Here is a 26,671-nt window from a genome sequence, read left to right as displayed (position 1 = left end):
ATCTTAAAAAAAGAAAGTTTCACAGAGGTAAAGCCTGAGACAGGACTCAGGAGAAAAGTGTGACTTCGAAGTAGGGAATAATGTATCTAAAACATTGCCATTTAGTTAAAACAAATAGCAATGTGTTCAAAAATGAATTTATTACAGGCATGAAGTTCATTTATTTCTCACTTAGTCAAGAGTGGTATATTATTAGGGTTAGTCACTGGTGATAATATACAAATAGCAGTTGGACATTTCTTGTCTGTGAAATAATACCTTAAAATGGGTTAATTTAATCCAATTAATTTTCAGATGAAAATTATTTAATTACTAATGACTTCTAGCTTGTCAGGTTCTGTTGGGTTTTCTCATAGTCTGACCTCAATTTAGCTAATCAAGACCCTCCTTTTAAAAATGCCACTTTGTGATGATTTCAGAAACAGAAATAATTAAACACTTGAGTTACCCAGAAATAACCTTAATAAGAAATGAATAGGAACTATATGAAGAAAATTAGAGAATCATAAAAGAAAACTTGAATGAATGGAGATAAATTTCATATTCCTGAATGGAAAGACTATATACTGTAAAGAATCAATTTTTTGTGAATTATTCTATAGATTTAGGGTAATTCGAATCAACATTCCAGAGGGATTAATTTATGAATTTAATGAAATGTTTTTATAGTCATTCTGGAAAAATAAACCGGGAGGAAGAGCTAACGCAGCTAAAGACAAGCAAACGTGAACCATTAAAACTTACTATAAAGCCAGAGTAATTTAAAATTGTGCTATTGACGTAAGAATTGATGGGTCAATGGAAGAGAAATGATAGTCTAAAAAGACATCTTAAGAATTTGTTGTATGTTAAAAATAGAAAGGAAGAATTATACATTGACAAGAGTTGAGAGAAAAGTTTGAAGATAGATCTGCCCCCACTACTATACCAAAATACATTTTCTGAAAAGCATATAATTAACTGTAAAAAAATGAACTCCAAAAACATTTAAAAGTCAATATTTAATGATTTTTACATAAAGTCCTTCCTAGTATAGAATAACTGGAAGTCATAAAAAAAGAGGTTAATAGTTTTCATTACATAAAAATGTTAAAATGGCACACAAAAAAGCCTTAAAAATTAAGAGGCAGATTAAAAACTGGGATGAAATATATGCAAAAATTGCAAAATTTAATATGTAAATCTTTAAAAAGAAATATCCCATTCTGAAAATGGGGAACAGGCATGAATAGAAGATAGTTTAGGAATGAAAAATACAACTGAGCCAATAATTTCTTTTTTTAAAAGATTTATTTATTTATTTGAGAGAAAGAGTGGGTGTGCACAAGGGGGAAGAGGGCAGAAAGGAGAGGGGAGAGGGAAAGAATCTCAAGCAGACTTCCCACCTGATCCCACTACCCCAGATCGCAACCTGAACCTAAATGCAGTGGGGTGCTTAGACTGAGCCACCCAGGCACCCCTTAGCCAAGAACTCTTCTTTTTTTTTTTAGCCAATACTACTTAACAAAGATGTTCAATCACACTAATGATCATACAATACAAATTAAAATAGTTAAATACATACTTTTTATTATTATATTGTCAAAAAAAGTTTTAAGTTCAGAGGCACCTGGATGGCTCACTCAGTTTGAGTGACCCACTCTTAGCTTAGGTGGTGATCTCAAGGTCATGAGATCTGGGAGGAATCACAGAGTCTGCTGGAGATTCTCTCCCTTCCCCCCTCTCTCTCTCCCTCTGCCCCTTTGCCCCTATTCCTGCTTGCAGGATGCTGTCTCTCACTTTCTCTCCCTAATAAATAAAATCTTTAAGAAAAAAAATCTAAGTTCCTAATTTTTAAATCTGGGAAGGGTATGGAGAGACAGCTCACCCAAATGGTGGGTGTAAATTGATAAAATCTTTCTGAAAACCAATTATACAACCCATGTCAAGATCTAAAGAATTGTTAATAACTTCTCACCCAGAAATCCCTCTTCTGTGAACCTATTCTATAACAGTAATCAGAAATTCCACTGAAGATTTGTTTACAAGGATGTTCATAAACAAAAAAAGGTAAACAACTAAAATGTTCAACAATCGGGGATAGATTAAATTTTAAATAATTTATGGTATAGTCCTACTGGGGAAATTATGCAGGAATTAAAAATCATGTTTTATAGACAATGTTTAATGACAAAGAAAAAATTCTCAATAAAATGATAAGTGAAAAAAGTAAGACACAAAACCAAATGCTGCATGATTTAATGCTGTCTATATCAATGCCTTATATTAGTCTTACATGCATAGAAATGACTAGAATGAATCACTTCAAATGATATTGAAGAGATCATCTTGGATGGCACGATTATGCATGATTTAAAAAACATATCATGTGTTTATTTTTAAGACACTTCTGAGATAAGCATTTTTTTTTGCATTATAATATAATGTAAAAAGTAACTTGCTAAAATTCACCACGATAATATAGAAGAGATAATATATGCTCAATGGCATTGAAACTAGATGCTTCATCACCTGGCTTCCATACCTGTTTCTGTTTTCTCTATGACCCTAAATAAATCACTTAACTCTCTCTAAGCTTTGGTTTCTTCAATTTAAAAATAGCAACTGACAAGACCTGCCATATGGAAAGCTGCTTTGCAAACTGTAAACTATCATAGAAATATAAGCTATTATCATTGTGTGTGTGTGTGTGACTGAATTTAGAACTGCAACCTAAACAGACCTTCTGAATTAAAGCAAAAATGTACTAACCCATATCTGTAGAAGCCTAGATCCTTGAAATCTTAAAATACATGTACTGTTTCAAGGCTCCATCTTTGGTCCCATGTTCAAACACATGCTGATAATGCAATGACTGGGTTGGTAGCCAAAAGAGGAAGGATTAATTACTTCTAGAATTATGGGTGACACAGGTAAGAGAAAGATCCAACCCAGGATGGGCTGAGCTCAGACTCTACCGGATACTTCAAATGAGCACACATGTACCCCCAACACCTGCACCTCTGTGGCAGAGGGGACTTGAGTAGAACGCATCTAGTATCACGTCTGGAGTGTAGCTCTTCGCCACCACTTCGCTCTCCTTTCGAAGTTAGACAGTCGGTGCCAAATAAATTGCAAAATAAATAAAGAAGGTTGATTTTACTATTAGTTTGACAAAGGTGAAATGGGCTCTGTGCATACAGGTATAGAGCACATCAACGGCACCTTCCAAGTTTGATATTTTTTTTCTTAGCAAACAAAACAAATGACTGAATTCTAGCTCTGACTCACAGCCAGGGCTAGTTGGTGCACTAACTGGTGGCACTGGGAAATGCCCACTTTTCCACTCCTGTCTAGCTTTTCTTCCCCTCGCTTCCTCTTCTCTGCCCATGGCCATAGTCCTGAGGATAGTTAGAACTTAGGGTGTGCGGAGAGGAACAAGGCATTCATCTGTCACAGAGGCTCTGTAATTTTCCTGGCTTTTCGACCGGTGCTCGTAACACAACACTGAACTCTACTCATCCATCATTCATTCATCCATCTATCCATTCATGTATTCATTCACCCATCCATTCATTCTTCAAACAGCTATGTGTGCCTACAGAAGCCCCCACCACCCCTATCCTGGTGGCCTCAGCGTTTTCAATGAACATACATCAGGGTACAAGAGAAGGGTGTATATCACGGGCCTGTGGCCAACCGCTGCAGGCGCCACACCACTTCTAAGCCGTTATTTGATTATCACCATCTTTATTGGCCACAGAGGGGAAGGGATATTATAGCTTTGTGGCTTTTGAGAGTTCGGTCCTTAGTGAACTGCCAAGCCTCAGCAGCAGCTCCCAGATCACAGTGTGGGGGATTTTTATGACCACATCTCAGTTCTCACCAGAAAAGGCAAAAAGGAGGAAGCAGGTGACACATCATAGAATGCACAGCGATGGAGCAGCCTAACAAAGCCAAATCATAACCATCCCCCTCTTACCTTTGTGTTCTCTCCCTCCCACTTTTCCTGTCAACCCTCCCAATAACCCCTCCCAAACTCTACTCCAGAAGAATTTAAATTGGCTCCAGCTCAAAGAGAAGGAAACATAAAACTGACTATTCATTATTCTCTGCCATGCTCTTTTTTTTTTTTTTTAATATGGCTCACTGAGCCCACCCCAGTGTGAGCGACTCCTGAGAAGCGGGGGTGTCCATGTGGGTGCACACGTGTGGGACAAGCTAGAGGCGATGGCGCGTGTGTGTCTGAGATAGAGGGAGGGAGAGAGAGAGGGGTAGAGAGAGAGAGAGAGAGGGAGGATATGTCGGTGTGTGATCCCCCCCCCCCCAACTGCAGAGCCCGAGAGGCACTCCTCTCTCAGAGCAATTACTACAAATGATTTATGTGGCCAGTCAAGAGGGCCTGCCAGGGTTCTTATTTCATCTCCAGAAAAAGGAACTCTGCTGGAATGTTATCAGGGAGTTTGGGATTAAAGTGACAGCTGCCTTTTGTTTTTTCCGTGAAAGAGCTTCTCCTTTAGACTGTGGCATTGGGTTTCTCCACAGAGAGCCAGAACTCAATGTAGGCAGAGACCAGCTAGAGAAGGGCCACGAAGGAAAGAAAACATTTGTAAATGGGAGAGGTTTCTTTCTTTTCCCTTCTGTATTTATCTTAAGAAGATGTGTTCCTGGATGCTGATTTTAGAAGGCAGCATGGCTCGTGCGAGATTGGAATAGGGTTTCTTTTTTCGCTGTACAGAAACAGCCACACCACCACACCTCTTCCCTCTGTCACTGGTGCTCACTTCGCTGGGGACAGGAAAACGGAGGTGCCTTCCAGTTTAGGTTATTAAATGTGACCCTGGTCCCTGTCCCCTGTTAGACCGTGTGCACTGGCACATGTTAGGTCACAGGGCATGGGGCGTGAAACAAGGCAGGGCACAAAGCACTCCATCGTATATACAGACAGGAAAATTCCATGGACATAAAAACACAGAAACCATATGTGTTCTCACCCTCTGACGCCCCAACTCTAATAGACCATTGCAATTTTCATAAATCCTCAGTTGTGGCTTGGCTGGCCACAACCCTCCCCTCACATTAGCTTCCCCACCTCCCTGACCCAACCCCGTTTATAAGGGCTTCACACAGCTTTGCTTTGTGTGGAGGGAGCAAAGGGGCAGTCAGTCACTGGGGTTGATTAAAGAAACACACACACACACATACACACACACACAAAATGATGGTCTAGTGACTGCATAATAAAGCTTTGTAGATAAATAATAATAAATACAAATTAAAGGAGCTCTCAAGAGATCAAGGGAAGAGTGTGGTCAAAAGAGGTTGATGGGTGGGATAGCTATAAAGGCAAGAAATATAAAGGAAGATTAAGGATTATAATAAAATACATGGACTGTAAAATCATCTTTATAGTCATATGCTCTGTGTCTTATATTCAGACATTCTTACATCCAGTACATTTTTTGACTTGTGATTCCCAAATCTCATTTTTACTAATGCTCTGCCATTAGGTGTTGTATAATGCTCAAAACAAACTTAATTTTTTATCAAGTAACATACATCTGTGGTCTTCACAGCACTTTCTGACACTGTGGCATGCTCAGAAGCAGACCGATATTAGGGATCACAGCGAAGGAAGCCACACGTATGGAGGGCATGTTATGTGTTTGCTATGGTGCTATATGCCTTATACACATTTTCTCCTTTATTTTGCATTGTGACTCCATCAGGTAAGTGTTTTTATTCTGACTGTGCAAATAAGGTTACTGATGCTAAGTGAGACTAAATAACTTGCTCAAGGAAGTACACCTAGTGTGGCAGGCACTATTAGCTGTCTAGTGAATGAATACTCCTCTTTCTTTCTTCATTAGAATCCTGATTGTTGTACTGGAGGGGAGATTCCCAGTCTAGAGGTGGCCATGGAATGCAGTGCTGGCCAATGAGATGAATGTAAAGTATACTGGGAATCTGTGATTGGCCCTGCTCCCTCTCCTTGTCCCTTTTTTCTTTTTCCTGGAACCTGAAGTGCAGATGTTAGGCAAGTGGTAGAGATTCTATCTTAGGACCTTGAGAAGACAATAAATATGAGGATAAGAGAAACAGATGAAGGAAAAACAGAGAAGTATCTGACATCAAAGATCAGTTGCATTTCTTCTGACTTGCCTATTCTGGTTTATTACATGAAAAAAAGGAAATATATTTTTTATTGCCTAATGCCTCTTTTACATAGACAACCAACATTCTATTAAGGGGTAGGGCTGAAATTGAAACCTAATTCAAATATACCCAAGGACCTTGGTCATAACACGATATTTAATCTACTACTGGATCATGATATACTGTGTTTCAGAGCGCCAACAGTCTAGAAAAGCCTTAGACTAAGGGATGAGTATGGCATAATTTCTGTGGCTCATACTGAGACTCATAGCTTAGATAGTTCTAGTTCCTTGGGCTTTTCTGGAGTTTGGGGCCAGATCTTAGTCCAGGATCTATGGAACTGATTGGTTCTTATCTTCCATGAGTTTTAGGCTACTTACTGGGAAGCCAGAAGAATCTGACTTATATCACTTGGGATAGCTCTAGATCACACTGCATTTGTTAGGGGTATTCTGATGCAGAGCCACATCACTGCGGCAGCCCCAAGTGGAAATATTCCAAGATGAGGGGCTTGCCTGGTAACCCAGACAGTTTTATTTTGATGCAGAGAAAAACAGTGTATCTTTTAGAAACAAAGGGTTGGTTTGCAAATTGCAGTTCAGCATGGCAGATTGAATACATGTTTATCTCCTCTCCTTTTCTACCTTACTTACCTTCCACAAAAATGACAAAAAAAAAAAAAAAAAAAAAAGAAAGAGAGAGAGAGAAAGAGAGATTTTTTTAAAGAAAACACAAGGCTCTACATAAAGAGGATAGGAAAGAAGCCAAAAGCAGATATGAGATGTCAACATAATTTTGGAAACTGGAAAGCTGATGAATGAGTGGTAACTAATTTAGCCTAGCAGGAAAAGCTGAAATCTGAACTTTCAATGTTGGAAAAGCCAAAGAGAAGGAAGACAATGTATGTTAAGAACCTTAAAAAGCTCAAGGCTGTATACTTTGTGTGGCAAACACTATTGGAGGCACCAGATACCTCTTATGATAGGGTGCAGATGGGGCTAAAAACCAGGGGTGTTGGTTAAAGGTCTGTTTAAGAAGGGTTGACACTGAGACCCTTCTGTGCGTGGCTATACCACTGTACTTTCTCTACCCAGAAAAGGTTTCCTTTCAATAAGTGGAAGCAGAGGGACTTGGCATATGGCCACAAGGCACAGCTGACAGCGGCATGCTATACTGGAAACAGGGGAATTAAGTGGAAATCTACAAGTCAGTGGTGAGATAACCCTACTCCATTCCAAACCCTTCCTCCACTTAGCTTGTATCTCCTAAACAGAAGATCAGTAGGGTCCTCCCTAGGGAAATTAACCAGTCTATGATAATGACTAATAGATTTTGGATGCCCCATGGCTGGGTTCCAGGCCAATCACCACCACTTGGAAGTCCTCACATATAAACATAGGACTCCCAGTTACACTGCTAATATCTTCCTCTTAACATTGAATGCATAGGTATGACGAAAGCCTTTAACACAAAATGCAGAATCCAAACAAACAAATAGAAAACAGAAAATAAAGGCAACAGGAGAATGCTTTAAAAAAATCATTAGTACCAGAAAGAAAATTAACTGAACCTATAAATTATGAACAGGACCATAAAAGCAAAAACAAAACTTTTATAAATTAAAAATATGGTAGTAGAAATAATAAACTAAAGGCTGGGAAGGTAATATCAAGAAATCCTTAGGAAAGCAGAACAAACATCAAAGAGATGGAAACTAGAAGAGAAAAAGATACAAAAAATGGGGGATCAGTTCAGAAGGTACAGCAACCAAATAACATGAATTCCAGAAAGACAGAAAACAGAGTAGAGGATATCATCAAAGAAATCACATAAGAAAATTTTGCACAACTGAAGTTCAATATGAACTTCCATATTGAAAAGGCCTAGAAAATTCCCTGAACAAGGATTACAAAACAGACCATACTGTGATACATCACTGCGAAACTTCAGAAAGCCAAGAATTTCAAAAGATCCTCCAAGTTTCCAAAGGGTGGGAATTAAAACAACAATGGGCATTTGGGCCGCAACCCTTGGGAAGCCAGAAGAAAATGCATTAAGTGCTCAAAATTCCTCCTGAGAGGTATTCATGGCCTACGGATGGTATATTCAGTCAGATATGAGGGAAGAACAAAGCTATTTCCATACAGGTGAGACCTCAGACATCTACCTGTCATGTCAATTCGGGAGTTCTCAGGCAGTTGTCAGAGGCTACATTCCACTAAAATGAGGATTAATGAAGCTGGAGAAGAAGACGTGGCTTCCGTGAACAGGGGACCTGACAGAGGAACCAGGCGGAGAGAAGGCTCAGGAAACCAGCTCTGCAGCCGTTGTAGCACCAACCCGGGTGGGAGCAGAAAGATGGGGAACTCCGGGGGAATAAGTCCATGAAGAAATGGACTGGTGACCTTTGTTTGCAAAGGTACTGAGAGGAGATTTGTACTGCTGAGGAAGATTCTGTGAATGGCTGAAGAACAGGAACTTCTAGGACTAAGCAAGCGAACAAAGCAATACAGCCAATAACCTCAGGAAAAGCAAATGATGTGCAAGATATAAATGTAGTCAAAGCCCACCATCTGGCTCAGCTGTGAACATTCATCTGCCCTACTACACACACACACACACACACACACACACACACACAGAGTACGGATTTCACCAAGAGTTGTGATACAACAAATATTTGGGAACAAGGAGAAGAAGCATGTCTGAGAGGTAGAAGGGGTAAGTGAGCTGAATCCATATTTTCTGTGGTAAGGAGTCAACAGGTAACAGTCAACAGGTAATACATCTAAAATATGATAATCAAGAGATAACTGGAAAAACATGTTATTAAAAATACAGAGGTTCGTAGCAGAAGAAACAGCTAAAATATTGTTAGGCTGGGGTGCCTGGGTGGCTCAGTTGGTTAAGCAATTGCCTGCAGCTCAGGTCACGATCCCAAGGTCCCAGGATGGAGCCCCCTCCCCTCCCCCCCCCCCCCCCCGCCCCAATCAGGCTCCCTGCTCAGTGGGGAGTCTGCTTCTCCCTCTCTCTCTGCCCCTCTCCTGCCCATGCGTGCTCTCTATCTTTCTCTCTTTCTCAAATAAAATATTTTTAAAAATGCTACCTATTCAAAAAAAAAAAAAGGTTTACCATCTAATAAGGTAGCATTAGATAAGTCAAGGAAAAGTCACTGCATGTAAAATATGAGAAGCAGGAAGAGAAGAAGAAGAAATAAAATTACATGAGAGTCAAAACTAACTCTGATGAAAGGAGACTCAAATTCTGGCTATGTGAAAGACAGACTGGAAAGCGAGAAAGCTCTACTTTTGAACAAAAGACAAAGAGGTCCGTTCTATAACTTAGTGTTCACTCAGGTGTCCATTAAATGGATGGCTTGTACATTCAGAAACAAGGGGAAGACAGGACACCTGGGGGGCTCAGCAGCTGAGCATCTGCCTTGGGCTCAGGGCCTGACCCCGGGTCCCGGGATTGAGTCCCCCGTTGGCCTCCCCGCATGGAGCTTGCTTCTCCCTCTGACCGTGTGTCTGCCTCTCTCTCTCTGGGTCTCTCATGAATAGATAAGTAAAATCTTTAAGGGGGAAAAAAAAAGAAACAAGAGATGATAACATCCCGAGGTGCACTGTACTTATTAAAATAAAATTCATTTGAGGACTGAATCATTTCTCTCAGAACAGACAATAAGACCTGTTGAATAATCACAGCCAATATTTATTGAGAGCTTATTATGTGCTAGACACTATTTTTTTTTAAGATTTTATTTATTTACTCATGAGAGACCCAGAAAGAGAGAGGCAGAGACATGGGCGGAGGGAGAAGCAGGCTCCCTGTGGGGAGCCCGACGTGGGTCTCCATCCTGGGACCCCCGGGGTCACGGCCTGGGCCGAAGGGAGGTGCTAAACCGCTGAGCCACCCGGGCGGCCCTGTGCTAGACACTATTTTAAGCATGTTATAAATATTAACTTAAGTAATTCTCAAAACAGCTCTACAAGATGCATACTATGATGTACGGCTGAGAGGTAAAAGTCTCTATCTTAGAGAAGGGGAAATAAAGACCTAAAGAAATAAAGTAACTAGCCCAAGATTATGGGTGGTAAGTGGCAGAGGGGGATTCCAAAACCCCAGACTCTTAATTTAAATCTATCTCTGTAAAGTACACAATTAATATAATTATCAGCACCCGGAGGCCTAGGTAAGAAAAGATATTTTGCATCAATGGCACATTTTTAAAAAATTTTTTTTTACAGGTAGTATTCTGTTTGGTATATGCTTTATGTGGATTCCAGAATTCAACTGGGATAAGGTTAGAAGTTTCCGTTCAAAACTGAAGTTTTCTCTGAAGATGAGTTTCAGAAATCAGGTCAGGACTTCCTTCCTTGCCTACAATTCATCTCAGACCTCAGGAGATAAACAGCAGTTGGAGCAGTAACACAGCAACAATAAGGATGACGATGAGCATAATAAATAATACTTACAATGTTTGAACCTTTGTGCCACTGGGAAAAAAAAAGGGAAAATACTCATTGTATCCAATGGTAGAAATATCACATCTGTGCATATAGTCACCTCAGCCCCAATATAATTCTTTTAAGACTGCCAAGCTCTGAGACCCAGAAATGGTGAGTCACTCAGGAGGGGAGAGAGGGTGGGGGGCGGGGGGGGGGGGGGGGAAGAAAGGATAAAAATAGAGATGTTGATTGCATTGTTGCTAATTCAGTTTAGCTCCAGCAGCCCCAGCCTGGTGAGTCAACAGCAGTGACAAGAAGACACAAGAAAGAAAGCAGCACGCTCCTGGGGCGGGGGGGGGGGGGGGGGGGGGTGGGGGGGGGTGGCGCTGAGCAGAGGGGATGCAGAAGGCCACCTTGGGAACGTCACGCCAAGACAAGACCAACAGCACTGAGACGGTGGTGTGGGTTCAAAAACAAACAAGTAGAAAACAAGTAGAAAGGGCTGAGGGATGAAATGGGCTCAAATCGATGAGCAGTGGTGCCACTGACCCTCTGGTAAAAGCTGCCTTTTGTAAGAATGCCCTGGACGTGGGGGATGGGGCCTGCAGACCCCAGCCGCGGAGGCCAACTTGCACCGTTCAAACAGAGCATTGTTTTCTCTGGGGTATAAGGCTTACTGTGATTCCAGACTTGTCGCCATGGCAGCGGTGGGGGAGGGAGGGAGGAAAGGAGGAACAGATGGGGGTCACCCAGGTCCTAATTCTCATGCAAAGGCCCCCATCCCTCTCCCCTCTCTCCTGGAGGAGTCCTGCCCTGAGCTGCATCTTCTCTCACTACCCCGATGACGTCAATCCAGTTCGAGGCCATAGATCTTCTGGGGTGCCTACTGTGTGTGCGTCTTTCACTTCTAATAATTAACATTAGCTTCCATTAAGATACTTTCCCTCTGCTGGGTTATGAGAAACTGAAACAGGAAAAAGACCTAGTTTCCTACTCTCAGAGTTTATCTTTTCCTAGTCCCAAATCTAAATAGGTCAAAAATCTGTAGCCTTGTGTGCGGAAGATAATGAATGAATGTACGTGGATCTGACTGTCAACCCCTCATGGCAACCTTGGGTTACACTTACAACCTTATAGGACCATGGGGTAGCCTGCGGGCATCTTCAGTTACCGCGTGATGGTCCTTCTCCCTCTAGTTTCTTGCCTGCGTATCACACACCGCTAGGCCCATCCTGCCCGAACATACGCGGCCTGCCTTCCGTGGTTATCCAAAGTTGCCGGCTTGGAATTCAAGATCCGCCACAGCCAGTCCCAACCCGCCTACCACTAATCTTCCTCTGTCCTTGTAATGTTTCCAAGTTCTTGGGAGGGTAAGGGTGCAATGGGCAGAGTGAATGAATGGATCGATGAATGAATCCATAAATAAAACAATAAAATGGGCAAGCAAACATCAAAAAACTCATCTCCATCTCCAAGCTTTGGCTCATGCAGTTACCACAGGAATTGTTCTTCTCCCTGGCTTTCATCCATCCAGTTTCGATGAAGGTCTACTTCCTATCTCAAAGGTTTCTCAAATTCAGTACAATCCAAGTGAAATACGTGATCTCTACACTCTGTATCTCAGGGACTGGAACCACCGCCGCCAATCAAGTTTTCGCAGCCCAGAAAGGTAGGCTCCGCCCTGATGCATCTTTCTCCCTCGATCCCAAGTTTGAAATACGGTCAAAGCCCTTTCACTGTCACCTCCCCAGGGTGTCTCCACCCCACTCACTTCGCTTTGTTCCAGTAGCCTCCCACTCTATCCTGGCAGTTTTCAAACTAGAGGACTGAAGTCTACTCAGCTCTACGTTGTGGTCAGGGGGACGTCTTCAAAATGGACATGTGATCATACTGCACGCCTACTTGAAACTCTTCAGTGGCTTCCCATGGCTTTTAGGACAGTGGGGAGAATCTTTCCCCCGGACCCTGATGCGATCTGACCCAGGTGTATCTCCCAGCCTCCAGCCACCCCACTAGGGTGGAGCCTTCTGGCGATTCCACTTGCTCTCCTGGCAAGCTTGCCATCTCTCTCCCAGCCTTGGGGGCTCACGACACTATTTCTTCTAGCTGGGATGCTCCACGCTGGGTGCCCGGTCTGCTGGTGCAGTGGTTCTCAAACTTCAGAGTCCATCACAATTACCTGCACGGGTGGTTAAACCCCAATCGCTCGGCCTTTGATTCAGTGGGTCTGGGGTGCCTAATTAATTGCAATTCTAATAAGCAAGCTTCCAGGTGATGCTGATGCTGCTGGTCCTGGAACTACACTTTGAGAATCGCCACCCTAGCGACCTTCTTTTGCTTTTCTAGATCTCTGAGAAGTCTTCCCTGACTAGTCTTCCACCCTTGCTAGCCTATACGTGCTCAGGGCCATCTATACATTCCCTTCCCAGCACTGGCCCTCATCCTGTAATTATGTATCTGTGTGATTATTTCACTAAGGTCTGTCTCTGTGTTAGACCCCTATGCGTGAGGTTGAGGACCATCTCTGTTTTGTTCAGCATTCTGTCCCCAGCTTCTACCTGGCCCATAGTGTGTGCTCAATAAACATTCGCTAAATGTGGACTAATCCCTTATATAATGTTTGCTCTAGTTAACGGAAGGCATAGCGCTGTTCCTTCTTTTGAAGGTTAATTTTATGTGTCAAGTGGACAGAGCTTCGTGATGCCCAGATAGGTGGTAAAACATTATTTCTGGGTGTGTCTATGAGGGTGTTTCTAGAAGAGATGAACATTTGAAAATACAGCAGACCGAGTAAAGAAGATCCCTCTCGTCAAGTCAGGTGGGCATCATCCAGTCCACTGAGGGCCTGAACAGAATGAAAAGGTGCAGTTAAGGCCAATTTGCTCTTTGCTTGAGCTGGTACGTCCACGTCTCCTGCTTGTGGACTTTGGCACTCCTGGTTCTCAGGCCTTGGACTCGGACTGAGACTTAGATCACCCGTCCCTCGATTCTCAGGCCTTCAGGTTCGGACTGAATTATATACCACCAGCTTTCCTGGTTCTCCAGCCTGCAGAGAGCAAGCAGACTGTGGCACTTCTTGGCCTCTGTAATCATGTGAGCCAATTCCTATAATAAATCTCCTCTGGTATGTATGGTATATATATATATATCTTATCGGTTCTTTTCTCTAGAGAACCCTAATACGCTTCCTATGTATGACTATTTTATTTACAAGAAGTTGATATATTCTAAAGCTTCCCTGGAATAAGAAAATCACCAAATACTGTTAAAGACCAGGGATAATTGGTGAAAATGTGTCAGAACCAGAGAAATGGTTTACAAAAGATACTAGCGCCTATTGCGAGGCCCACTTCCTTGTGACAGAAATAAGCAGGTACCCGGCTGTCCCACACGAATGCTGGCCACCACCAGCAACGAGGGCCGCCTCCAAGGTGAGAAAGAGAGAAGCTCTGCAGCGGCTCTCAGGTTTCCTGGTGAAGAGGCTCCTCCAAGTCTTGGCTTCCTATTGCTAAAATACAGATATAATAATAGTACTTACACCTCATAAGGTCGTTGGGATGATCAAAAGGGATATTATGTGGAAATAATTTAGTGCAATGCCTAGAATGTAGCAAATACTCAAAAATGTTAGCTATCATTATGGGTTGGTATTGCAGTAGTCTTCGTAATCTGGGTCTTTTAGGACTAGTCTCATTTAAAATACTCTGCCCCAAGACAGCACAGAAATTTTTTTTTGGTCAGGAAAACACAGTTGCACATGTGATCTCTATCAAACACCTTAGTATTTATATACTATCTTGTATTTTAATGAATTCAGCAAACATGCATTAAGTGACTACTGCATGCAGTCATTTGGCTTGGCATGGGAGGCATTTCCAGATTGGTTAACAATCTTAAGGGGGGAGAGAAACATAAATAACCAACTAGAGTGTAAGGCAGAGTGAAATAAACATTATGAGGGCACCTATAAAAACCTACAGGAAAGGCAAGGAAGGTCAAGATCATTTCTGAGTGAGGTGGTGTCCGGTTCGACCTGGAAAGTAGAGTGTGATCTTGATGAGCAGAGAAGCAGAGTGTTTCAGGCCATTCCAGGCCTCAGGAACATAATTGGCTGAGGCTCTGACTCCCTAAAGTGCATGGCTCACTTAGAGGAAAGAGAAAAGAACAGTGTGCCTGCAGAGATGAGGGACGTAGTGAGAGGGAGAGGAAGCTGGGAAGGTATTTGGGGTCAGATCATATATAATTTTGAATGTAATGCTGAGAAGTTAGCATTTTGCTCCATAGGTAAAATGGAGGTAACACGGTTCCAACTGTATCCTCTATATGAAACTGTTCAATATTTTATCTTGTCATTTTTTTCTCAGGTTTGGCTTGGGGAAGACAGGCATGATGTCCACAGTCATCTGACTGGCTGGCTGGGTTTGCAAGCCTAGCCCTCCATTTGCTTCCACATCTTTTAGGGCAATTTCTTCCACTTGGGCTACACTGCCAACAAGTAAGTGGTCACAAGTAGTCATGACTATTTCTAAGCACCCAAGTGTTCTCAGGGATATGATTTATTAGGAAAGTGCGATTAGAATGAGTAGCTAGATAGAATTAGGTGGCTTTCTTACACATTCTTGACTCAGATTTTTCTCCACTCCAATCCTACTGAGGTTTGAAGAGCTTCTTAAACCGATTCTGCATGTTCACCTTTTATACTTTATGTCAAAATCAGGGAACACACACAGTCCTCATTTTCAGCTGTTTTCCTACATGTTGAGCAATCTGCTCATTTTCTTCTGCTCCAAATCCTCTGGTAAGACAGTATTTTGATGACCTGGACTTTCTCATTTGGGCAATGGTGCTGTGCTCAGCACTCCAATACCCTAACTTTCTCCCTCTCATTCACCTCTAGTATAATGAAGAAATGACCTTGTTTCCATCCACAGGGCTGCCACGAAAGAGGGTGGCAGATATGACGCGTGCATTCAGGTCAGCAGTGCAAATCTCCGACATGGCATTTTTCCATTCAGGAAAATGTCTGTCAGCCCCTTGACCAACTTATTTGAAGATCCTGGCAATGAAGTGGCTGTTACACAAGTGGCACAGAGACCTCTGCTGCTCTTTGAAAGAGACTGCTTCTGAAGGAACATGAAACTGCAAAAAATATCGGCTTGTATTAGACTGTGACTATGCGTTACATGTGTTTTAAAGAAAAGAAGGAAATTGAAGAGAAGCATGAAGTCATTTCAAGACTGATGCTGAGCTATCCTACCACTCATTTCACTGGAACTTGGGCTGATGAGAGAAAGTATCTCTTCCATCATTACAATTTTCTCTAGGTTATTCTGAAAAGTTCTACTCTGGTTTCAGTGATGGAAAAAAAAACAAAAAACCCAACCCAACAGAACCTTATTCTCCATTTAACTAAATCAAAAATCCACTCTCAAATTGTTTATATTCTCGGTCTCCTTAAAACACTGGCTTCATATGTTTTATGTTCTGCATATTTTCACTTATATCATGGACATTCCCCATGTTCTTAAGCACTCTTCTAAAATACTTCAATAGAAAAAAAAATAAAATACTTCAATATCTTTGAAATATTCCTTCAGTTGAGTGTACCATAATTTAACTAGTCCTCTACTCTTGGTCATATAGTTATTTTTTTTTCTGTTGAATTTTTATTTTTTATTTTTTTAAAAGAATACTCTTGTTCTTAGTGGATTTTATGAAATATATAGTTATTTTTTGTAAATTTTTTACCACTAAATAACACTGTTATAATAATGCAAAATTACATATATTTACAATTTTTTTCCTTCATCTCATTTCTGATCGGGTTCGTAAGATAAATTTCCTTAAGCATAGTCGCTGGGCCAGGGGACAGGAGTACCTTTGGGGACTTCTCTACACAGACTGCTAAATTGTTCTATGCCTATTTCCCATGTGTGAAATGTTTGGTGACACTGCTTGAAGGTTTCTATGAGAAAACCCATTATCAAATTGACTGGAAGCAGCAATTTCTGTTATCAAAGTAAATCTATTGTTATCATTATCAGAATGGATTATTTTGTTTGCCTGAATGGAGCTGATCACTGAGCTTCACTTTAAGTTAATTAGATGAACTATCAATTGCAAAGGTTGTGAAACACATGTATTAGGCAACAAGCTAATCTCAGGAAGCTCGAGGTCCTGCTGCAAGGCCTGTCTTTCCGCCACCCATCACCCAGAGCAACAGCAGAGGCTGAGAGCAAGGAGTCGGGGAACCTGACCTGGCTGTTAGAATGTGCCATTTCTGAGTTCAAAGCCTGACTCTGTACCCTGGTAGCTGGGTAACTTTGGGTCAGGCTCATTTTTCTCCTCTGTGGAATGTGGATAAGGATGTGGGAAACCAAGGCAGAAGAGAAATTATTAAATCTCCTTACTATCTACAGCCCATTGACAAGTCCTTGAAACAGGCAGAGTGACCTCCCTCTAGGGACTCAACTCTCTCGATGTTAATACTTTGCAAAGGGCAGAAGGCAATCTTAGCCCAACCCCCAGGATCCTCCGAGTCTACTTTAACATATAAAAATTCCTTTGGCAACTTCCTTTATCTCTACCCCCAAGATATGTGTTGGCAGTCAACCCCAAGCATATGACCCATCGATATACGTCTGAGGGGTTTCATGACTCAGGTTTTATTAGACAGCAAAAAATGACTCTTTCCCAACAATAGCTGGCCCCCTCAAGGTCCTGGAAACCTTGCTTCCAAAATTCCTTGGAGACTTCTGCAATCCCTGACCCCCTCTCAACTCGAAAGTATATAATGGGCCATTCCTCATGATCCTGGTGCAGTTCTTTCTGCCCATGGGTCCTGTCCCCGTGCTTTAATAAAACTACCTTTTTGCTCAAAGACATCTCAAGAATTCTTTCTTGGCCATTGGCTGCAAACACTAACGTCTTTTCCTACATCAGATAATACGGCCTAAATTTGAAGGATGTGTGAGGATGAAGCGGGATAAAACACTTATCACAGTCCCAAGTGTACGCTTCCGGGAAGTACTTATTTTTTTAAAAAAATTATTAATTCCAAGTTCACCATTGTCTATGGAACTTTAATATTTGGAGATTAAATGAAACCGGAAATAAGCCATCTAATTGGGACCAGAAGTTTCTAAACTTCACACAGCTTTCTTAGCCCTCTGTGTTGGTAAGGCAGTTGAGAGTCAAGATCATCATTATCATCATCATCACCATTATGGTGGCAAACAAGGCAGTAGCGGTCTCAGAGGCAAGGGCTCCAGGAGACTAGCGCCTCCCACTCTGTACTTGGTGCCGATTTTCTTTCTTTTTTTCCTTTATTTTATTATTTTTTTAAGATTTTATTTATTCTTTGAGAGAGAGAGAGAGAATATCTGAGCAGAAGGAAGAGCAGAGCAAGAGAAACAAGCAGATCCCATGTTGAGTGTGGAGCCTGATGCAGGGCTCAATCCCACCACCTGAGATCATGACCTGAGCTGAAATTGAGAGTCAAGACACTTAAGCGACTGAGCCACCCAGGCGCCCTGGTGCTGACTTTCTAGTGTGCGTCCTGGGCCTCAGGCCTCTTACCAGCCCCACTTCGCTTCTTTGGGTAACAGGTATGTGGAAGGAAGAATCAGGCGTCATGCTTTCGAGTCTCAGGAGTGCCCTTATTGGTCCTAGACCTATGGGCAGGGCTTTTCGGCCCGGGGAAAGGTTCTCCACACTTAGAGCACAGCATCTGCTCCATCGGAAAGTGGGCTCCCTTAGAATCCATTCCTTCCTTTTGCTGACCACAAACAAAAAGGAAGCAGCTGCAGAAGTGCACACAGACATCAGGGCCTCGGTAGGATGGCTGCCTGCAAGGGGAGGGGGGTGAGTTACGGGCCCACTTCAGTGATCCGCTCCACATCTAAACCCGAACCAGGCAGGAAGCTACAAATCCTAATTCCAGTTCCAAGTAAGGAGTGGGAAAGAATAATCAGAACTCTTATCTGCTTCGCTTTTCAACCAACTTGATGCCATCATCTTCAGAGCGATGCAGGAAGCACAGCCCTGACTCTGAGGAACAGAAGAAATGGTTGCCTACTCTCTCTCCCCAAAGTGCTCGAAAATCAGGCAGGGGCGTGGGTGTACAGATCTGTGCCTCGATCCTTCCTGTTTAGCTGCAGGTGTAGAACACATGCAGGCAGGGACAAAAAAAAAAAAACAAAAAAAACAAAAAAAAAAAACCCACAGAGTTTTAAAATGAATAAAATGGACTAAACGTAGGGGGAAACTTGGATATTTTGTAGTTTTGTGTCTGGGATGTCCCTGGGTGTTAAGAAATTCATAATGCTGCCTAACTCCTTCTGAGAACATCACTAAGTGATTCCTCATCATCCAGGTCAGTCACATTTTAACACCTGTACCTCGCGATTCCATGATTATGACCAGCACGGGGAACAGGTTAAGTTTCACACCGCAGGTGACATGATGAACCACTGCTGAAAAGCTCAGGACTGAACTGGTACAGCCGAGGCTAGCCCTCTGCCCCCACGGAGGACCTTAACCATCCTTCGGCCGCCTTCCACCCTTGCCCTCTTTCACAGACACACACGCAGAGCACCACCGGCCATGGCAGTGGTGGGACAAAGGCAAGGGATGGTGGCCACTGGCACCTGTGTCATACCTCTCTCGGCTGTGTGCATGAGTGCTGACCTTCCCTGTCCTTGGGGTTTGTGTGCAGGCTCCGCTCAGGTGGGAGGCAGTAGCACAGGAGCAGGATGTAGGGCATCAACAGCTCATAAACCCACTGCCCAGGACCTTCACTCTACCTTCTGTTGAGTTCATCAAACAAGGAGGCCAAGAGACTGAGGTGGTTCTAATACCTTGGCAGCCCAAGTAAGCAAACCAAAACCTAAGTCTCTAAGTGCCTCCTGGAGAAATCAAAACCTAAGGACAAACAATCATAAATGGCCAACTGGGCTTTTCCAAGTAAGGCAAGTAAGTTTTTTTTTTTTTTTTTTAAGATTTTATTTATTTATTCATGAGAGATACAGACAGAGACCCAGGCAGAGGGAGAAGCAGGCTCCACACAGGGAGCCCGATGCGGGACTTGATCCCGGGTCTCCAGGATCTGGCTCTGGGTTGAAGGCAGCGCTAAACCGCTGAGCCACCTGGGCTGCCCAAGGCAGGTAAGTTATAGCCCATCAAATAATTTCCTTGCTCTGCCTCTGCCTTTTCTCTGTTCCCTATGCATCTTTCCCTGTAGTTTCTGACTGTGGAGCGCTCCTACCCATTTCTGGTTTGGTGCTGCCCCATTTGAATTGACTTTCGCTCAAATAAACTCTTAAAACATTTTTAAAATATGCCTCAGTTTATCTTTTAACACCTCCTCCTCCCTGCTCTACTTTTTCTTTTCTTTTTTTTTCCCATAGCATTTACAACTAACACACGATATAATTTACACTTCTATGTCCTGCTTAGCAATCTGCTAGAGCAGAATGCGAGCTGCACGAGGGCAGGCACCATTAGTCTTTTTGTACACGGACATTTTAGACATTTAGACCAAAAGTGGTTGGCGCACAACAGATGCTCATTAAATATTTGTTTAATAAATGCATGCTCGGGATCCCTGGGTGGCACAGCGGTTTGGCGCCTGCCTTTGGCCCAGGGCGCAATCCTGGAGACCCGGGATCAAGTCCCACGTCGGGCTCCCGGTGCGTGGAGCCTGCTTCTCCCTCTGCCTGTGTCTCTGCCTCTCTCTCTCTCTGTGTGTGACTATCATAAATAAATAAAAATAATTAATAAAAAAACAATAATAAATGCATGCTCGTTAGCCATCCTAATTTAGATTATAGTTAAGCAACGGATAAGGCCACAGGCCAAGACCTATTTATCTATTTGAAATACTTACCCCCACCTCCTGGGCCCTCAGGCCCAAAGCCTCTTGGCATCCGCAGAGCAGTTAGCTCTGACGCTGCCCAACAATCACTGTCACTTGGTAAAATTGAGGAGGAAGTAAAATATTTACTGAAGCAGAAACTCTGGGGGGCAGTAGCCTGGGTTGTTTTCACTTAACTAATGATGCCCACTGACACCCCACACCCACCTCGGTATTTATTTCAGGAGCGACACAAGCAAGTGTACGATTTTGATCTGGGTTTTGATTCATGGGTTTTGTTAAATGTACACATCGGTCATAGCGCCACTAACTAAAATGAGAGAAGATCCTTGCTTAAGTGGCTTCCTGTCCTCAGAATGCCTCCTGCGTTTCTTTTCAGTACATGTTTAAGAAGGGCCTTGAAAGTATGCAAGGGAACAGAGAGCAAAAATAAAAGAATACTGAGGCTGGGATCTCTCAGGTCCTTCCAGTTGCTGAGCGGTGGAATTAGGGCAAATAGAGAATTTTTTGCACAAACCAGGATGAGTGGCATCAACTGGGACGTCTTGGGCAGATGGTGCACGCGGTGTCTCACATCATCAGCTTCTATCCCATTAGAAGAGGGCAAGGGGCTGGCAAAGATCAGTGCATCCGAAATGCCAGAAGTTCTGAGGTTTGCATCCTACTTGGTTTGAATCCAAGGGTCACAGATGTTGATCAAAATATTCATGTCGCCAATGTACACTGATTTCACTAGTTCCTAAGTAGCGGGCAAGAGTGCTGGATAAATGACCTCACAGGTGAACCTACTTCCCCATTAGTTTCCAGCTCTTGGGCAGGATGGTCACCGAGACCTTGTCGCAGCCAAGGCCACTGCAGCTGTGGAGCTGGCGCAGCCGATGCCTCCTTCTCCGGGGGTGCGTCCCTCTCCTTACCCCCTGCCCCCCAGCGTGCGGTCCCCACTCCTTCCAACCGGGTCCCGACTTTTCAGTTCTTGCAGCACAATCAGAATAAGTGAAAGAGGACCCTGGTTTTCCAGAGGGACCCGGCGTCTTCAACATCGTTAGCAGTTCACCTTCTACAACCTCAGGGCAGCCTCTGGGCAGCCCCTCCTGCACACCCCCCCCACTCCCCCCTTTGGTGTCGGCTTCTCAAATTCATGAAGCCCATCTAGACGGGAGGAAGTTGGACCAGAATTATGAGCCATTCAGTGCAAGCTCCCCCTTCCCTTTAAAAAAGAGGTATGGGGTGGCCTGGGGGGCTCAGTGGTTTAGCACCACCTGGGGTCCCAGGATCAAGTCCCACATCGGGCTCCCTGCGTGGAGCCTGCTTCTCCCTCTGCCTGCGTCTCTACCTCTCTCTCTCTCTCTCTGTGTCTCTCATGAATAAATAAATAAAATCTTTAAAAAATAAATAATAAAATTGCAACCATTAAAAAAAATTAAAAAGAGGTATGAATGGGCGGGGGGTGACCAGAATGTCTTTTTTTTAGAATGAGAAGAGGACAGGGACGCGCTGTTGGGGTGGGGTGGCTCCTAGCTTGCCTCCTGGTGCCCTGAAGGAGGCAATGTCCTTTGTCTCCCCCGACTGAACACCTGCCCGCCAGGAAGGCTGGGGCCTTCGTGGGCAGGACCTAGAAGGGCCACGTTTTCTCCTGGACAGTGCAGAGCTGGGCCAGGGCTCTAGGTAAAGGGTAAAGCAACTTCCGACTTTGCCCCTCATCCTTCTGTGAGGCACCCTCATGGAGGGGAGGCCGGGCTGGGGGGGTGTGGGGGCGGGGGGTGGGGCAGGAGACAGATCCCACCCTGCGGCCTGGGCTGGGAGGCTCGGGAGGCAGTGCCATCGGGGGCCCCTCGGGCCCCCAGATCCGGAGCAGAGAGGCAATTTTCAGCGCAAGGTACAAAACACATCAACACCTCTCATCACATCACTGACCTAAATATAGACAATGACTTCAAGGGGAGGAAAAGTTGCACATTCTTTTATACCTGCAGATGCAGCAGAGCTCTTCCAACAAGCACTGGCAGTGAGGAACAATAGGTAACCAGTCAGATGTGAAGGGAGAAGAGGGGAGAGAAGGGTGTTCTAGAATGATTGCTGTGATAAGGTCATTACAGCTTCTAGGCCTAACATCAATCCTCAGGTGTAACCTGCCCCCCCCCCACCCTCCCTTCAGCTTTTCCACAGGGAACTCTGGCGGGGGGGAAGGGGGCTTGTGCCCTGGACCCCTGGATCTGCCGGTCTGCTCTCTTCACTGGGCCAGGCAGGTCTCTGAGTCAAAGAAAGGGGCCCATTTCCTTCCCCTCCCAGAGGAGCCTGTCATTGGTTTCTTTGTTGTTCTTGAGCGGCCATCCCTGGTCTCTGGTCCCACTTCAGCATCCTGCTGCCACTTCAGCATCCTGACTCCGGGCCTCCTTCCTCGTCATCGGAGGCACAGCTCACCGAGGACCTGACTGCAGATGGCGGCGGGCTCACTTGTTTGCACCCCAAGGGATGTCCAGGAGGGTCACCTTCCCCTCATAGTTTGACCTTGCCTTTTAATGCTAAGTTCCTAAGTGGGCTCACCTTTTTATTAACTTGGGGATCATGCCCCTGCTGGGGGAACAGAAGGGCCACATTAGAAGCTTTTATGGACACGAATCTTGTAACTAGGGACCCTGAGAAAGACAGCTGAACACAACGTTAAGTACGGAGAGAACGGGTGTTGTCAGCAATTAGGACACAATTGTGCTAATCAATCGCGGAGGAGAAGTCCCACGTCTGCACATATTTCCACTGCCCTTCCTGTTCGCTCAGACAACTACCTGCGTAAGAACAGCCTGAGTGCAGGCTCCCCGAGTAACCTAACCGCCTGCTGTTAGGGAGCCAGAGCACTTCAGGCTTAGGCCAGCCCCAACTCCAGTATTTAGGCTGAAGCACAACCTCCTGCTCTTTTGTGCTTAGCGAAGCGCCCACGAATGCAGCCACCGGTTGGTTTCTTCAGAGAGCGCGTATGTGACCATTGTAGGGACATATTATATCTTCACAAAGGGAGCCTCGTCCTTTGGAAAAATAATAATGGAAAATAACAGAAAGAACGCATCTCCTATAAGATAATAAAAGGAAGCTAAAGGCAGCTGGTAAATGAAATAAAAGGAAAACTGCGAAAAGAATCCCAACGAGAGCGGAGGACAAAAAGATAGTAAACCAGAAGCTCTAGTTGAACACGACAGTGAAGGAGAGGTTGCGGCGACAGCAGCCCTGTCTGTGCCCAAGGTGCATGCAGTCTCTGCACACCTGGGTCTGGAGAGCAACGTCCCCGTGGCTTCCCTGGCACCCGGAAGCCTGGGTGCTCACTGCTCTTTTACAACGTGAGGCTGAATCAGAGCGTGGAAAACAGGGGGGCTACACGTCCTCAGAATTAAAGGCACTTGAGGGTGACAGGAAAAATGGCTCTGGATTTCAAATACCAGTTTTAGGTCACCATAACCACAACAGCAATCTAACTGCTCTATGATTTGCCAAGAGAGAAAGAGAAAGAGAGATTCTCAGCATTGCCCTTCTTCCACAAAGACTGAAAGCTGATAGTTGCTACCAAGACACTGGACTGAAGTTACTTGGAGATCCTGACACACTAACAGGGAATTCTTTCCAGAAAGTTTGCTTTCGCTGGGGTTCTGCTTCTGCACACAGCGCCTTGGAAACACCCTCTCTGAGATAGGCGCATGCAATTAAAAATTACCACCGACCGGAGGGGGGAAAAAATAGACAATAATTTGGTCAAGAAGAAATATGCCCAGAGTCATTTTTTTCCAATCCAGTATCTTTGTTAATTAAGCATTTTCCAACCTATGCCGAGAATACTAATAGTAATCTAACACTATACTACTCATTACTAATAAAACATATTTATGAAATGGAAATATAATGTGCCTACTTCCAAAATGTGGTTGTAAATGACTTACTCTAAGCCACAATTTAAAATGGTTTGAGAAATGAGTCTTTAATAAAGAATTGATGAGGATGATGACTGCTGATAATAATTCTATTTGGTGAGATTATGTGGTTTGCTATGGCAATTTGAGCTGAGGTGATTGCCTTAAAAATTACTGCGAGTAACTAATATAGGGAAATTTAATTGATGATAAATACAGCGGTGGTATGTCAACTCTTGAAAAAGTGAGCATGTAATTGAAGCCAGCATCGTCTTGCTTGCTGATTATATTCAGTCATTATAGTCCTGTCGGGATGTTATTTGTCTGACATATCTGCACATAGTAGGGATTTAAAAAGTCAGTGAATAAGCACCTATAATTATTCCTCAATGGGGGTTCCTATATGCAATTGTAGTTAATCATAAGCCCATTAACATTTAGAAAAAACAATTAGAATATGGTTTAGGACAGAGCCATAATGGTATTTGTAACAGTCAGTGAAGTAGATGTTCAGCAGGCTCAGAAAACTCTGACACTAGGACACCAGGATCTTCCCAAGCTTTTTAAAAAGGGCGGAAAAACAACCCAACAAACCACCGCTGCAATGGTATTATTACGCTAACAGGTCAGGGTGTCTTGACTTGAGCAAAGCATTTGATATAACTGCTCTCACTATCCTTTTGAACGAAGAGAGTTAAGTGTACCAGCAGACCTGTAGAGCTCTCATACACACATACAATCTTACTAGATACCAAGCACCATTCTAGATGGTGAAATGTCACAGAAACCTGACCATCACGGAGTTGAAAGTCTAGGGAGGCCAAACAAAGGAACAGCCAGTTAGATGCCACAGAGTAAATGCTACATGTTGCCGTGATAGTGTGGAGTAGGTGCTTCAAGGAGATGAAGGTTGACACTGGACCAGGCAGGGCTTTGCAGAAGATGCAATTCTCTTTTCTTTAAAAGAAAAGAATATATTTTGATTGCTGATGTCCCTAGCACTTATCTTATAACTGGAAGTTTTACCTTTTGATCACCTTTCTCCAATTCCTTCTCCTCTTACCTCCCAACCCCACCCACCTACAAAGTGGTGCTTGCATTAAGCCTTAAAGGGCAAACGGAAGTTTATGAGTCAGAGAAAGTGTGGCCAAAGCCTTCCAAGTAGAGAAATAGCCTGTATGAAGACATGAAGAACAGCTGTATTTGAGGAACTGCTGTGGCAGGTCCCAGAAGATGCATGAGGGAGGGAAAGGAGATGAGGCTGTGAAGGTTGACAGAGGGCAGATGATGAAGTTGGATGACATATCAAGGGGGCTGGATTCTATTGTGTCGTGATGGACAACCCCTGGAGGAATTTTGCTCTCCATGGATATGAGTGATTTGTATACTTGGCGTAGTAAGAAGGAAGAATGACAATTACAAGAAAAAAATAAATCTTAGCAGGCCAGGAAAGATGAGTATTAATATTTGAATACACAGATTCACAAATATAACTGCTATTGTCCTGCACTGAGAATGTCTTGTCTACATGTGGTTCATATTAAAAGATTTGAGGTTTTTAATTGATGCAGGCACTTCTAAGCTGCCGGCAAGTTGTGATAATGTTTACTAAACTCTGCACTGGTCAGATGACATTTGGGATCTTATATGAAGATCTAGGAATCTTATTATTATTATTTTTAGGAATCTTATTTTTAAAAATATATCAGTTACTATGAGTGTATCTAAGAGAGGACAACCTTTGTATCAAAGGGTCAGATAGACATGTTAATACAAGGAATGATGGAAGGATCTGGGAATGGCCAAATCTGGGAGGATCTAGGAAAGAGAAGGTAGAGAAATAGGAAAGCTTTTGTTAGTTCTCTAAAGGCTGCATATGAAAGGAGTAGGTTAGTCTGTGTCACAACATCAGAACAAGCTGGAGGTTTATGCAGAGACTGATTTCAGCTGAATGCAAGGAAGGACTTTCAAATTATTCCATACCCCAGAAATGAAAATGAATGACAAGCAAGGACTTGATAGTCATCCTGACAAAGAATTTTGGAGGAGATTCTTGCTCTTGGCAAGAGGTTGAGCTGCGTGACCTTGACAGTCCTTTCTACCCACAGATCCCATAAAATTGTCAATACATCCTGGCTCTATCAGAGGTCTGTAATCTCAAACTCACCAGTGATCCCATATAATTTATATCTCTGAAAACCCAGTTCATGTTAAAATAATCATCAACTATTTTGCACATTGTGGTTTCTGAGAAGAGTCAAAAAATAAGACTTAACTCTATCATCTCTCCTTTCCTTAAGAAGGCACTCAATGTGATCCCC

The 26,671-nt window shown here is 43.4% G+C and overlaps 1 protein-coding gene and 1 long non-coding RNA gene across 7 annotated transcripts in view; one reads left to right on the top strand and one right to left on the bottom strand.

Moving 5' to 3' along the window:
• MAML3 (mastermind like transcriptional coactivator 3) overlaps window positions 1–26,671 on the bottom strand; it is a 406,685-nt gene that overhangs the window by 86,228 nt on the left and 293,786 nt on the right. The gene's annotated exons all lie outside the window — the stretch shown is intronic.
• Window positions 11,301–16,191, top strand: LOC144291887 (uncharacterized). The gene is made up of 3 exons (XR_013359445.1): window positions 11,301–12,252; window positions 14,948–15,078; window positions 15,515–16,191. It is a non-coding gene; the product is annotated as an uncharacterized LOC144291887 (long non-coding RNA).

Source organism: Canis aureus, chromosome 20, assembly GCF_053574225.1.
Source record: "Canis aureus isolate CA01 chromosome 20, VMU_Caureus_v.1.0, whole genome shotgun sequence".
In the NCBI taxonomy this organism is placed as follows: domain Eukaryota; kingdom Metazoa; phylum Chordata; class Mammalia; order Carnivora; family Canidae; genus Canis; species Canis aureus.
The sequence above is the reverse complement of the archived record's forward strand: the minus strand, read 5'-3'. Positions and strand labels throughout refer to the sequence as shown.